Source organism: Lygodium microphyllum, chromosome 17 (assembly GCF_053477565.2).
Source record: "Lygodium microphyllum isolate KBCC chromosome 17, Lygodium_microphyllum_v1.1.10, whole genome shotgun sequence".
Taxonomy (NCBI): domain Eukaryota; kingdom Viridiplantae; phylum Streptophyta; class Polypodiopsida; order Schizaeales; family Lygodiaceae; genus Lygodium; species Lygodium microphyllum.
In genome coordinates this window covers 109,622,805-109,637,862 of record NC_141151.1, presented here as the reverse complement: position 1 = coordinate 109,637,862, position 15,058 = coordinate 109,622,805, and the positions used below count along the sequence as shown (strand labels likewise).

General features: G+C 41.9%; 1 pseudogene; it reads right to left on the bottom strand.

Annotated features, from left to right (window-relative positions):
- Positions 1 to 2,184: 2,184 nt before the first annotated feature.
- Positions 2,185 to 3,791, bottom strand: LOC148022248 (uncharacterized; annotated as a pseudogene).
- Positions 3,792 to 15,058: the final 11,267 nt, after the last annotated feature.

Here is a 15,058-nt window from a genome sequence, read left to right as displayed (position 1 = left end):
ACACAAGCTCCCGGCTTTGAGCAGCGCAGTAGGGTTTAATGTGGGGCTTCCTCAACCTTTTCTTTCCTGTCATTGGCGGCCTCTCTAGGGTCTTTGTCCTGTGGCTCCCGCTCATCTTCCACAGCGTGTTGCTGCACTTCTTCCATGAGGTCCTTGAGGAGAATGTGCACGGGAAGATTGTCATCATAACCGAGGATTAATCTGGCATCGGAGAGGTATGATCAGAAACTTGTATTTTACTGAATTTCTGTCATGGCTAGACAAATTTTAGCAATTTGGTGTTCCCATGACTAATCTGCCATATGGTGAAGGAAGATAAATACAATAAATGACATTGCCAATGGGATAACATCAATTCCAGTAGGGATGAATCCCATATACAACAATAACTTGTATATAATGCAAAAGATGTTTGATGGTGATGAGAGTGAGAACTTGGGAGGATGGGTTCAGTCGGCATATAATGCAAAAGATTGGCGGAGAGTGATAGATCCAGCTTTATTGATCCATCCCAATGGATATCAAAATGATTCATCAGTAGAACATCTAGATGAAGTTTATGGAGTCTTGAAAATAGCTTTGCTCTGCATGAACCACATCCCAAAAGATCGTCCATCGATGAGGGAGATCCTAGATGTGCTGTGCGGCCTGCTCTTGGAGAAGCGAAAGGCTCAACATATAATAAATATGGGCTCAGCAACAGTAGAAGCTCAGGATAGTCCTGACTCCTGTCTCTGATAGTTTGCTAGCTTTAATGGGCTCAGCAGCAGCAGCAGAAGCTCAGCTGCTCATGATAGTCCTGTCTCTGATAATCTACCAGCTTTAATGTAATGGTCTTGACTCTTGAACACGCACTCGTCTCTGACTTCGTCTCCAAGCTCTATTATAGCCCTTTAGCTCTGCTAGCAGTACCAAGCCAACATCCTCTACCAGCCCATATTAACAGCAATGCTCTCTATTATTAATAGGAGCACACCACCTAGTTAGTCACAGTATGAATTACTTATCTTTGAAAAGGGACAACACTAGTTAGGAGTACGTTAGTGTTCAGGTTTTCTCACTCTCAATGTTCCAAATGTGTGATAATATTTCAAGGACTAGGATGGTGTGAGGTTTTCTCATCTAACATTCGCTATGTGTACTAGCCTATCAAAATGAGATTAATTCAAACCAGAGCTCTATGCAAGCTGTGACAAATAGTTTATCTACTAATTAATTACATCAAGGAGATTTACCAACTGGGCAACACATGTAGAATCCATGTATCATGAATCTCCATGCATCATTGTCCTACCATGATTAGCATCAACATCACAATGTGAAATTTGTTGGAGCTAGACTAGCTGCTGCAACATTAAGGCAGTTGCAGTAGCTGGTTGATCAGATAAGTTCAATTAACAGCAATTTGAAGCAAGCTCAGATGGTAAGGAAACATCAAATCTGGAGGCCACAAGCAACAATCATATACTCCTCTCGATCATCTGTCTCATTGTAGGCTCGATGCATCACCTTGACTCTCATAAGGTCAGTTCTATGTGTAGTAGTTTATATATATGATGGCAATAATTGGCTTTGAGTAAGTATTTCTATATTGTATACACTATCTGATGCACATGGAGTTTTAGACAAAGTCCCACTATCATTCCCACATCGTGAATTACTACAACATCATTAGCTTCTACAAGGGAGGGACCACAAGTCAGCCTCTGAGGTGAAAGCCAGTAGTCCCTTGCCCCCAAAAACACCTAGCTAGGTGTGTGGTGCCTCTTGAGAAAAAGCTCATGATATTGAACACTATAAGGAAAAAAAGGGAAAAGAGCCCCTTTTCCCACATGGGAAAATATTAGAGGCCTTGTGATGGTAGGGACCTTGGCTTATTAATATTTGTGATGGTGAACTGTTGTACAGGTTGTAGCATCAAATCTTCAGGATCATATGGCTAAGAGTAACACTCATATCACCACAACATCAGCTATGACTAATTTTGATGAGAGTACTCATCATCATCATCATCATGTGGCTAAGCAACACTATAGTATACACCCAAAAGCTGAAACGACCTCCCACAGCTAGTATTGCGTGTGATCATCACCCCCATCAAGCAAATGCTAGATCAGCACGAAATTCAAGCCCATTTAAGGTACTGACCCATAATGATCAATATTCTGCACACTCTGCATGATTTTACTTGACAATGATCATTATCTCATTATCATCATCATCACAATCTGCATGATTTGCTCTTACAATGATCATTATCTCATCATCATAATCTGCCTTTGCTGAAATGACCTGCAATTTCTGATTACCAATGCCTTGCAATGTAACAGTTCTACCCTTGTGGAAAAAATCAAGAGATAAGGCATTCAAATCTATATTGATTTTCCCCAATGATTACAGCCAATCATAATCCAAGACAGCATCTATTGGCCCCATATCCAATGCCAGAAGATGACCTGCAAACTCATAATCATCAGAGAACTTGATCCTGGCATCCTGGCAACAATGTTTGCTGATCATATGCTGTCCATTCACTATCTCCACTTTCAGACCATGATCTATCTTTATAGCAACCAATCCCACTCTTTGCAATGTTCTGCAATTAATGAAACTGTGAGTGCTACCACTATCTACCAATACATGAATAGATCTGCCATTAATCATTCCTTTCAACCTAATTGTGTCAGCACTTTTGGCACCCATCAAGGCATGAAGTGAGATGGTATACAGTGTAGACTGGGCATCCCAATAAATGTGCTCATAATCCATAGGGACATTACCATTAGCATCACCTCTGACATGAAAAGGCATTGTAGGTTGATGCTCCAACACAAAGAGTGTTGGCTTACGGCCTTTCCTGCCACATGTAGGCTGAATATCAATCTCATGCATCACATGAGTGGTTTGCTCAATAGCCCCACCCGGATCAAAGGGAAATGCATTCCCCTTTGTGGCTTCTGTGTCAGAGATTCATCTACATCATGAGCTCCTGTCAATTCTTGATGAGAGACATCATGGGGGTCTGCTACATCAGCCACTTCATCATCATCTGATAATTCAATTATCATGCTGAGTTTGGTTGAGCTGACATTCTTCATTTTGCACACATCACGGTGCTGAAGTGTCCATTTCTCTCCACACCTAAAGCATAAATTTTACTTTTTTCTACTGTCCATTATGGCCCTGGAATGTTGTTTAACTTCTGATTTGTCAAAACCAGAACTGGGTTTGACACCTGACTTTGCATCCATAGGCCTGTATGGCTTTGCATATGGAATTTTACTCCCAGTAACCATTGGATATTGTGGAAAGGGGATAGCTACTGATTTCTTATTGATCCAATAAGCAAACTTTGTCTTCCTGTCAGCCTCATAAATAGTACCATAGGAGCTACGTGACAAATGCTTGTACTTGCTAGCATATTTTGGCTCAAACACCTCAGCAAGCTGGGCTACTCGCTCAATGGTTTGAGGGATTTAAGCCTTGTATAAAATGCAGCAACTTCCCCTTCTCGGAAATGTCCTGTACAAATAAGGAAAGCCTCCAAAAACGTTGCAAGTACTCCTGGACTGTACCAGAAGAAGTATGGCACTTCTAGTAGGGTCAAAGAGGATGACTTGCAGGAGGTCAATCTAGGGAATGATGTTGAGCCAAAAATGGTAAAGGTTAGTGCCCAAGTAGAAGGCCAGTTTTTGGAGGATTTGATCAAATTGCTATAGGAGTATATTGACGTATTTGCTTGGGAGTATTCACAGGTAAAAGGCATTGACCCTAAATTGCACCAACACCATATCAATTTAAAAGAGGATGCTATTTCAATTGTGCAACAAAGATATCGTATGAATCCAAATTTTGCAAAACAGATCAAGGTGGAAATAGATAAGTTGCTGGCTGTTGGCTTTATTAAACCTGTAAGTGAGGTCACATGGTTATCACCAATCATTGTGGTACCCAAGAAGAATGGCAAGTTGAGGGTGTGTGTGGACTAAAGAAAACTTAATGCCGCTACCATTACAGATTCGTTCCCAATGCCATTTTGTGATGCAGTGTTGGATGCTGTTGCGGGACATGAAATGCATAGTTTTTTGGATGGCTTCTCAGGGTATAACCAGATTGGTGTTGCTCAAGAGGATCAACACAGAAGACTGATCAAGGTGGAAATAGATAAGTTGCTGGCTGTTGGCTTTATTAAACCTGTAAGTGAGGTCACATGGTTATCACCAATCATTGTGGTACCCAAGAAGAATGGCAAGTTGAGGGTGTGTGTGGACTAAAGAAAACTTAATGCCGCTACCATTACAGATTCATTCCCAATGCCATTTTGTGATGCAGTGTTGGATGCTGTTGCGGGACATGAAATGCATAGTTTTTTGGATGGCTTCTCAGGGTATAACCAGATTGGTGTTGCTCAAGAGGATCAACACAGAAGACTGCTTTCATAACAGAATGGGGTGCATTCATGTATACATTTATGAGTTTTGGTCTCAAAAATGGACCACCATCCTTCAACTTTGTGGCCCATAAGGTATTTGAGCCATATCTACAGGATTTTATGAGGGTCTTTGTTGATGATCTCTCAGTGTTTGGTAAAAAAGACTTACATTTGATGCACTTGAAGTTATGTTTGGAAAGATGTAGATAGTTTAGAATGGCCTTGAATCCATACAAAAGTGTTATGGCTGTAAGAAGTGGCATCTTATTAGGTCATGTGGTTTCAATTGATGGGATGGCAATTGATGTTAAGAAGGTGGAAGCCATTCAATCAACAAAATCTCCAACTAATGTCAAGGAGTTGATGAGGTTTGTGGGACAAATCAAATGGCATGCAAGGTATCTCATATATCTAGCTAATGTCTGTGTACCATTGACACATTTAACTAAAAAGGATGTGTCTTTTGTGTGGGCTGAGCCTCATGAAAAGTCCTTTCAGTTATTGAAGAAGATGGTTTCTGTTGCACCTTTTTTGCAATCACTAGAATGGTCTTTACCTTTTCATATTTTTGTTGATGTCTCGGATATGGCAATTGGGGCATTTCTGATGTAGGAGAAGGTGAAGGGCTGGTATAGGCCAGTTTACTATGCTAGTAGGGTTTTTTCATCTGCAGAAAGGAATTATGTTGTGACTGAACAGGAAGCTCTAGGCATGACCTATTCTCTCAATAAAGTCAGACATTATTTACTGGGGAACAGGGTCATTTTTCATGTGGACCATCAGGCTCTGTTATATTTGATTAGAAAACCTCTGCTCACAGGAAGGTTGGCCAGGTGGATGCTGTTATTGCAAGAGTTTGATATTGTGATAGTTCATACCCCAGGGAAACAACATGCTATTGCAGATTACTTTAGTAGGTTGGAAACAGGTGAACCACCCATTGGTGTGGATGATGAATTGCCTGATGCATCACTTTTTGAGGTTCAGGTTGCTGAATCGGATTCTTGGTATGATCAATTGTTATCATTTTTGCTTGATGGAACTATACCAACTAAGTTCACCCCAGATCAAAGAAGAAAGTTTGCTTTGAAGTCTAGGCCTTTTTTGGTGATTGCTGGAGCACTTTATAAGAAAGGCATAGATCAGGTGTAATAAGAAGATGTGTGCCAGATTTTGAATAGAAAGCTGTATTGCAAGAAGCACATTATGGTGCAGCAGGTGGGCATTTTTCTGGTGAGATTACAGGGAAGAAAATTTTGTAGGCTGGATTATGGTGGCCGACTATATTGAAGGATGCATTTGATTTTGCCAAAAGTTGTGTAATTTGTCAAAAGAGTGGTCAGCCAAATAATGCAGACAGAATATCTGATCACCCAGTTTTGACCTTAGAACCATTACAAAAGTGGGGCATGGATTTTGTTGGACCAGTTAAGCCAACCACTCCAAGAGGGAATAGGTATATTCTTATTGCTACTGATTACTACACAAAATGGGTTGAAGCAAGAGCACTTAAGGATAATAAGGCTGCCAAGGTAGCCAGATTTCTTTACCACAATATAATGACACAGTTTGGATGTCTGGTGGAGTTGGTAAGTGATAGAGGTTCTCATTTCCTGAATGTTGTGATTGTTGATTTGACTAGTACTCATATGATTATGCACAAGAAGTCTACAGCCTACCATCCTCAGGCTAATGGTCAGGCAGAGAGTACTAATAAGACACTGATAAGAATCCTCAAAAGAATTGTGGTGGAAAATCAAAAGGTCTGGGATGAGAAATTGGATTCAGCTTTATGGTCTTTCAAAATAGCCTTTAAGGTGACAACAGGTATGACTCCATTTTATTTGGTTTATGGGTTAGAGGCTATTGTACTAATGGAATATGTGGTACCTAGTTTGAGGATAACAGCTGAAAAGATGAGTCCAAAGTTGTCTGTCCAACATAGATGCAAATATCTGATGCAGTTGGAAGAGGATAGGTTTATCAGTTCTTATATCACTGAAGTTATTCAGAGAAGAAGACAAGCTTGGGTCAGCATGAATGTTAAGTTCAAGGTTTTCAAAGTTGGTGATTGGGTGATGGTGTACAATTCTAGGTTGGGACATCATCCAGGTAAACTTACTTTGAGGTATAAAGGGCCGTATCAGATTATTGAAGATTTAGGTCAGGGAACCTTTGTGGTTGCTGATGTGTTTGGCACACGAGTTGAAAAACCTATTAATGGGCTCAGGTTAAAAAAAATTCAGGAGAGACCACCTCATTTGGATCTTCCTACTTTAGCTTTGATATAGCCTGATGTTCTTGAAACTATTACAGTAGGAACAGATGATGCAACCAAGAGTTTTTTTCTGTGTATTACTTCAGATGTGAATATATTTTCAGGGCATTGGATGCAGCAGGTGTAGGAGTTAAAGCATCAGTTGACTATGAAGACAGTAGTGGTGGATGTATCAACACCATAACCAGATATTCCTGATGAGGATGTTGCAGAGCTAGCTTCTATTCCAGTAACTACAGATCCAGCAGAGGTGGAGGAGTTTGCAGGGGTGGATGTTCTTAAAAGTGATGTCACTTCCACTATGCAAGCTGAGCAGGTTTCTGATCTTCCTCCTGAGAACTGATGCATTAGCAATGTTTTGTTATGGCCAGCATTTTGCCTAATCAAGGGATGTGTGGATCCAAGTGTGATTTCTTTGAAATCCACCACCAGGCTGTGCCATGTGTTGAAGCTCAGTCTAGATCTTAGGAAAAATCTGCTTAGTCGGATCTTGCTTAGTCATAGTTCTACTCAATCGGATTCTGTTAGATAGTTGTTGAATCAGATTTTACCCAAGATGTCTTGTGAAATGGAAGTTAGGTCTTCGTAACTGTAGTCTCGTACTCTATATTAACTTCTTGTAGCCGTCTGTTTGGTAGACGAAAGTAATGTACGAAACTGGTTGCTGAATCTGATATATGGTATTTACAAACTATCTTTAAGCTTTCTCTCTATCATTCTCATAGCAGTCCATTTGTTGGTGTGTCTGATTCTTATCTTGAGTTGAAATGGGTGTTGCTCCATCTGTTTGCCCCTCCACTTGAGTGCTTGTCAAAATCTGTGTAGGTGGAATACCCTAAACAATCTCGGTGAGTGGGTGGCATAGAAAAAGGCTGAGAAGACGACTGGACTCTCTCCCAACTACCCTGAAACCCAACAACCAATCCAAGCATGCTCGCCGTGGGCAGAAATATGCTAGTAGGCCGGCCCAAAATGGACAGCTCAGTTAATGAAATCTGTGAGCCAAATGGTAGCCTGGAATCAAAAAAAGAAGTGCTCGACGGCACGGGCAAGGCATCACCTATATCAACATAATCCCCATGCTGGGGTGCATGCATAGAACCAACATCATAAGTGTGACAGCCATCAGCCATAAATCCCCTGCGTGGGTCAGGAAAATCACCCTGGCTATCCGACTGATCCCCGTGCTGGGGTGCGGCCTGCTTACCCTTATCATGCATACTAATGGGATTCGTGATCTCCTGCTCAATGTTCTGACCCATCTGGGTGATAGCTATATTATGCATAGCCATAGCAATGGTGAGCTACTGCCCCAACTGCTGACCCATCTTATGAAAAGCCCCCTGAAGCATCAAGGCCAATGCATCCAAAAACTGTATGTAGGCATAGTAGGAACTGGCTGTGAGGGAGGTACACCCTCTGTAACTAGCATCTGCTCTTGCTGAGAAACATCATCGCCATGCTGAAACGTCTCATCTGATCGGGGTGCACGCTTAGGGGCCATGAGCGCATGACAGAGTCGATGAAGAGGCTTGAAGAAAACTCAGTGAAGAGGATGGAGAGAATTCTCGAAATGAGCCAGAAAGGTGTTGAGATATCGAGCTCCACTCGTGATATGCCAGGGTGACCGTTGTGCATTTATGTCACCGACGTGTCAGTTGCAGATGCGGTTGGTACACCGCCCATGAATAATAGCTAGATGACAGCTATCCTTATCTACTCTAGTTCGTGGCTCAGTTAGTATGCCACCTTAGTTAGTTGAGTTTGGTTTGAGACCCATATATAGGGTTCTTCTATTTCTTTGTACTTGACTTCTTTTTGGCTTACACAACTAAGAAGAGGAAAACTGTTTTCAGCCTCCACCTCTATGTGTATTCCCCCATTGTGCAAGCAAGAAAGCTACAAGTGAGACTCCTTCCTTCTCTCCCACAATCTTGACATGGTATCAGAGCCTTGTTCGTGGTAAGGAGCTCAAGAAAGCAAGCCAAGCTCGCGGTGTTCTGGTAAGAGGAGCAGTGTTGCTTTCATTTTTTTGTTTTGGGAGCAGATCTCTGCAAGTAGCACAACCGAAAATTGCAAAAGTGCATTGTCTCAGGTTGAGACGCCCTTTGCGATGAAGCAAAAGGGCAGTATATGCTGCAGGAGAGGCCTTTAGCCCTTGGCGACCCTGTTTTTTTTATTTGAGGCCATTTCGGGGCGTGTTTTGGAGGCGGAAGTTTTCTGCAACAAGCACTCAAGAAAAGGCCCAATTTTATGCTGTGCGACCACTGTTCTATAGATTGGTGAAAAGTTACTGTAGAAATTGCATCGTATACCTGTGCGCAGAGACATTGGGAGTTACAGAATCATCCCTGTTGCCTGTTGATGCAAAATCATCACTAGGAAGTGACTGTGTGGTTAAATACCACTTTCGTCAGTTTTGCAGATTTGCCCTTGCGAGGATGAAGTTGTGCTCTCTGCAGTAACAGAATTCTTTGCAATATTCTGTAATGGTGTTTGATTCTCTTTCACAGATTGTAACTGAAAAGCTTGACAAGAACAACTTCCAAGCATGGAAGTTTAGAATGATGAATTTCCTTATGGGAAAAGGATATTGGGAATTTGTTGCAGGGAATGAAGAAGAACCAGTTCTTCCTTATGTTCCCAATCAACAGCAAATGCAGGCATTCAAAGCATGGCATGAGAGAGCTAGGAAAGTTACGTACTGGCTGTCTATCAGTATTTCAGACTCTATGATTGTTCATATTCAGGATGCAAGTACGCCAAAGGAGGCATGGGATACTTTGTCAAAAATGTATAGCACAAATACACAAGCTAAGAAAATGCAGCTCAAGCAAGAGTTGCATAATGTGCAAAGAGAAAATATGAGCATCAATGACTACCACATGAAGGTGAAGAAGATTACAGATGCATTTACTTCCATTGGGTCGCCAGTGGAAGATGATTTAGTCTCAGTGACCTTGAATGGTCTAGGAATGGATTATGCACAGTTTCGGACATCCATTTTAGTTCGTGAAAGATTTCCTGATTTTGAGGAGTTGATTGCTCTTCTAATTTTTGAGGAGCAAAGAAATGGTGGTGCATCTTCTTCAGGAGGAACTTTAAAAGAATCTATCTTCTACTCAAATACTAGAAGAGGTAGAGGCAAAGGTAGAGGAGGCCGTGGTAGAAATCAGAATATACAGTAGACTTAAGAAAACCAGTCCTTTGGAGGAGGATGTGGTAACTCTAGAGGCAAGGGGAGCCAAAGAGGTCGTGGTGGATGGCAAAGAGGCCAAAATGAAAATAGTAATGTTGAATGCTACTATTGTGGTAAAATGGGTCATATGGCTAAAGACTGCTATAAAAAGCAGAATGACATCATGAATGGAAAACTGCAACAAGGAAATTATGCATCTTCTAGTAGACAGGATGATGACAGAAATGAGTATTTGTTTATGGTGCAGCACATGAATAATTTTGTGATAAGTGTAGAAGAAAGCAACGATGTATGGTATGTTGATTCAGGTGCATCAAACCACATGACACGTCATGCAGAATGGATGGAGGATGCAAGGAAAATGGAAAAACCAGGATTTGGGGAGACTGGTGATGATACTGCACATCCTATTGTGCAGATTGGAAAAATTCCTTTGTCTATGCAGGATGGAAAAAAGAAAAACCTGTTCAATGTATTTCATGTCCCGAATATCACCAAGAATCTGGTTTCTGTTGGTCAAATGGTTGAGCAGGGCTTGCAGGTCAGATTTAATCCTCATAGATGCTTTGTTGAGGATATGAAAAATAAAGGTCTCTTGATAGCAAAAGGAAAGAAGAAGGGCAGAATGTTTACGTTGGATGCAGACATGCCTGAATTGAGTGCAGCAATGTTTGCACATGGGAGTGGTGTAGTTGTAGATATTGATATCTGGCATAAACGCATTGGTCATGTTAATGTACAGCGACTTAAATCAATGCAGGCCCAAAATATTGTTGCAGGATTGCCAAAATTCAAGGTTGGAGAAATGCATAAGGTATGTGAAGCCTGTCAGTTTGGAAAACAGGCAAGGAAACCATTTCCTAGACATGTTCAAGAGAGTGAGAAGCCATTGGAATTAATCCACTCTGATGTATGGACTACTAAAGCTGCATCTCTTGGAGGCCCTCATTATTTTGTCACTTTTATTGATGACTATAGAAGAAAAGTTTGGGGTGTATTTTATGAAAAAGAAAAGTGAAGTTTTTGGGCATTTCAAAACTCTTAAAGCTATGGTTGAAAAAGAAACAGGCCTGCAAATAAAATGCCTAAGGTCAGATGGAGGGGGAGAGTACCTCTCAAATGAGTTTGCAAGGTTCTTGTAGGAGCATGGCATAAAGCAGCAATATTCATGCAGTCATACCCCACAACAAAATGGAATTGCAGAAAGAAAAAATAGGCATATTGGAGAGGTATCTCGTGCCATGTTCAATGAAAAAGACTTGCCAAATTTTTATTGGGCTGAGGCAGTTGCTACAGCAGTCTATATAATGAACAGGACTCCCACTGCAACAATACATGGGATGACTCCAGAGGAGAGGTATACTGGTAGGAAACTGGATATTTCTCATTTGAAAATTTTTGGTTGCATGGCCTATGTACATGTGCTAGATGAGTTGAGATCCAAGTTGGATCCAAAAGCTGAGAAGTGCATCTTTATTGGTTACTCTTTGCACAACAAAAATGGTATAGATGCTATAACCCTTCTACTCGTAAGTTTACAGTGAGTACAGATGTTTTCGATGAGATGAGTAGCTGGTATAAACCAGTAAATGTGATTGATGATGTAGATGCACAAAATGGTAATGCTGCAAAAAATTCACAGCAGCAGTCACAAAATATTAGTGGACCTGGAGCGTCCTCTAGCAGTGGTTCACATTCTTCGCCATGGATAGACAGATTGAGATCAGGAGAATCTTCTCAAAGCAATGCAGATAGTGGTATGCAGGTATCACGAAAAGGAAAAGAGAAGGTTGATCAGCCCATGTTTGATATGAATGCAGGTCACTCTTATGTGGATGGTGAATCCAGTGGCTCAGAACAGAGCATTGATGATGAGTTGGGTATTCCTTCTATCGTTACACCTGGAGTAAGGAAGACTAGGGATGTTTTGAGAGCACCTGGGAGTGAACCTATTTTGCGCAGGTCTACGAGAGTTAGGTATCCTGTGGATAGGCTGAAATATGATGGATTTACAGCCATTCACTATGCATATATGGTCAAAGTGATACAGGAACCAGAACCTACTTCTTTTGAGCAAGCCATGGGAAAAGAAAAATGGGAGAAAGCCATGGATGAAGAAATGGATGCCTTGGAAGCAAATGCTACATGAGATTTGGTACCTTTGCCTAAAGGTAAGAATGCAATTGGCTGTAAGTGGGTTTATAAGGTGAAGCACAATGCAGATGGTTGTGTGAACAGATACAAGGCAAGATTAGCAGTCAAGGGGTATGCACAAACATATGGCATTGACTATGAAGAAACATTCAGTTTGGTTGCAAGGATGGCAACCGTAAGAGCAGTCATTGCTATGGCTGCATCAAAGGGATGGTCTTTACATCAGATGGATGTAAAGAATGCCTTCTTGCATGGTGATTTGCAAGAAGAGGTCTATATGGAGCAGCCACCAGGTTATGTGCATGCTGTTCATCCTGAGTTTGTTTGCAGGTTGAAGAAAGCCTTGTATGGCTTGAAGCAAGCACCTAGAGCATGATCTGACAAGATAGGACAATATCTTGTCACTATTGGCTTTTAGATTTCCAAGGCAGATTTCTCACTTTATGTGAGAAAAACAGAGAAATGTATTATGCTACTTGTTATTTATGTTGATGATTTGATTATGACAGGTGACAGTGATGAAGATATCCTTCATGTGAAAATGCTATTGAAGTAGAAGTTTGAGATGGAGGATTTGGGAGAGCTGCGTTACTTCTTGGGCATTGAGGTGATTAGATCACCAAGTGGGATACAGCTTTTGCAGAGGCAGTATGGATTGGACATGCTGTCCAAATATGGGATGACAGGCTGTAAGCCTATTTTAGTTCCTTTGGAGCAGAATGTGAAGCTGAGCGCAGATGCAGGTGAGCTTCTAGAAGACCCTACTATGTACAGACGCATAGTAGGAAGCTTGATTTATATGACTATTAACAGGCCAGATTTGAGCTATGCTATTGGACTGGTAAGTCAGTTTATGCAGGCTCCAAGGAAACCGCATTTGGATGCGGCTAGATGCATACTCAGGTATGTGAAGTCCACATTGCAGTATGGACTACTTTATGAGACTGGGGTTCAGATACAGCTGCATGGATACACTGATGCTAATTGGGCTGGTAGTATTTTTGATAGACGATCTACCAGTGGATATGTGTTCTCTTTTGGGAGTGCTGCAGTCACTTGGAGCAGCAAGAAACAGCCTACAGTTGCCTTGTCGAGCGCAGAGGCCGAGTACAGGGGTGCAGCAATGGCTGCATGTGAGGTAGCCTGGTTGCATAAGCTACTTTATGATATGCATCAGCCTACAGATGGGCCAGTTGTCATTTATTGTGACAACATGAGTAGTATACACTTGGCAAATAACCCAGTCAATCATGCTAGAACAAAGCACATTGAGGTGCATTATCACTATGTGCGGGAGAGGGTTTTACTAGGTCTTATTGATCTAGTTTATGTCAGCACAGAGGATCAGATAGCTGACATATTTACGAAGGCATTGGGTGCAGAGAAGCTTGCAAGTTCAGAGACCTGCTTGGTGTGTAGGAATTGGGTTTGAGCTCGAGGGGGAGTGTTGAGATATCGAGCTCCACTCGTGATATGCCAGGGTGACCGTTGTGCATTTATGTCACCGACGTGTCAGTTGTAGATGCGGTTGGTACACCACCCATGAATAATAGCTAGATGACAGCTATCCTTATCTACTCTAGTTCGTGGCTCAGTTAGTATGCCACCTTAGTTAGTTGAGTTTGGTTTGAGACCCATATATAGGGTTCTTCTATTTCTTTGTACTTGACTTCTTTTTGGCTTACACAACTAAGAAGAGGAAAACTGTTTTCAGCCTCCACCTCTGTGTATATTTCCCCATTGTGCAAGCAAGAAAGCTACAAGTGAGACTCCTTCCTTCTCTCCCACAATCTTAATAAAAGGTGGTTGAGAAGGGCCCAGAACACAGCTATAGAAGTGCTCTAAAAGAGTGGTTTGTTTTTTTTTGGAAAGTCCTAGGACTGCTAGGACTGTCCTAGCCTATCTAGGACCGTTAGAACTATCCTAGCCTAACTAGGACTATTAGGACTAGACTAACTAAACCAACTCACAATTAACGAGTTAATTACCCCTCAAGTTAACTAACCTTATTAACCTTAGGAAATAGATTAGAAAATTAGTCTAAGGTATGAAAACAGTGGCGGAAATGGTGGCCAGCGGAAGGCGCAGGTAGGTGACAAAAACGGTGGCGGAGGAACGACGAATTCGTGGCAACGTATGACAATGAGGGGTGCACCGAACAGGCGCGAAGAGATTGTCAGTCCGGTGGAGATGGAACCCGGTGGAGATGGCATATTCCGGTGGAGATGGCGCGACGGTGGGCCGGTGGAGATTGCAGGCCAGTGGAGATGGCGTATTTCGGAGAAGATGGCATATTACTACCTCGTGGTCGAGCAACACTGGCGAAGACGGTGGCAGGTAGTAACGGTGATGTGAACAAAAAAAAAGATGGACGGAACTGTAGCGAATGGACAGAACGGTGAGGGCGACGTGAGGCAGAGAAGTGAAGATTGAAGCGAGGCTACTAGTTTCTCCAAACGAAATGTTGAGTTCGTGATTGGTGGAAGCAAACGGAATGGCTCACTGATGGAATCGGTGCGTGAGGGAGTTTGGCCGCCCTGAGTGCCTTGATTCCAATCGATCTGCACTCTCTTTCACGTGCTGGATTCCGCTTGGTTCACATAGATAACAATAGTTCTGTCCATCGATGCAAAGCTGCTCTGTAGGTGCCAGAATTTTAGGCTCTGATACCAATGCAATGAAGGGGAACTGGGAGATGGAGAAAAGCCACGGAAGGCAAGGGAAGATAGAGAAGGAAGGGGAGATAGTAGCGTGAATTGAGAGAGAGCACAGGTGAGGAAGGAAGTCGATTGAGTTGGAGATTAGATGTCAAATCAAATAGATATCTTACAATCCTTTTGGGGTTGACTTATATAGTGCCCCACATTTCCCACATTTCCCCTACTATTTTCCCATCTATTTTCCACATAAAATCCATGCTTTTCCCACCTTCATTACAGAGAGAATGTAGTGTTCAAGACAACTTTTTTAGTGAATTCAATCACAGTTCTATTGC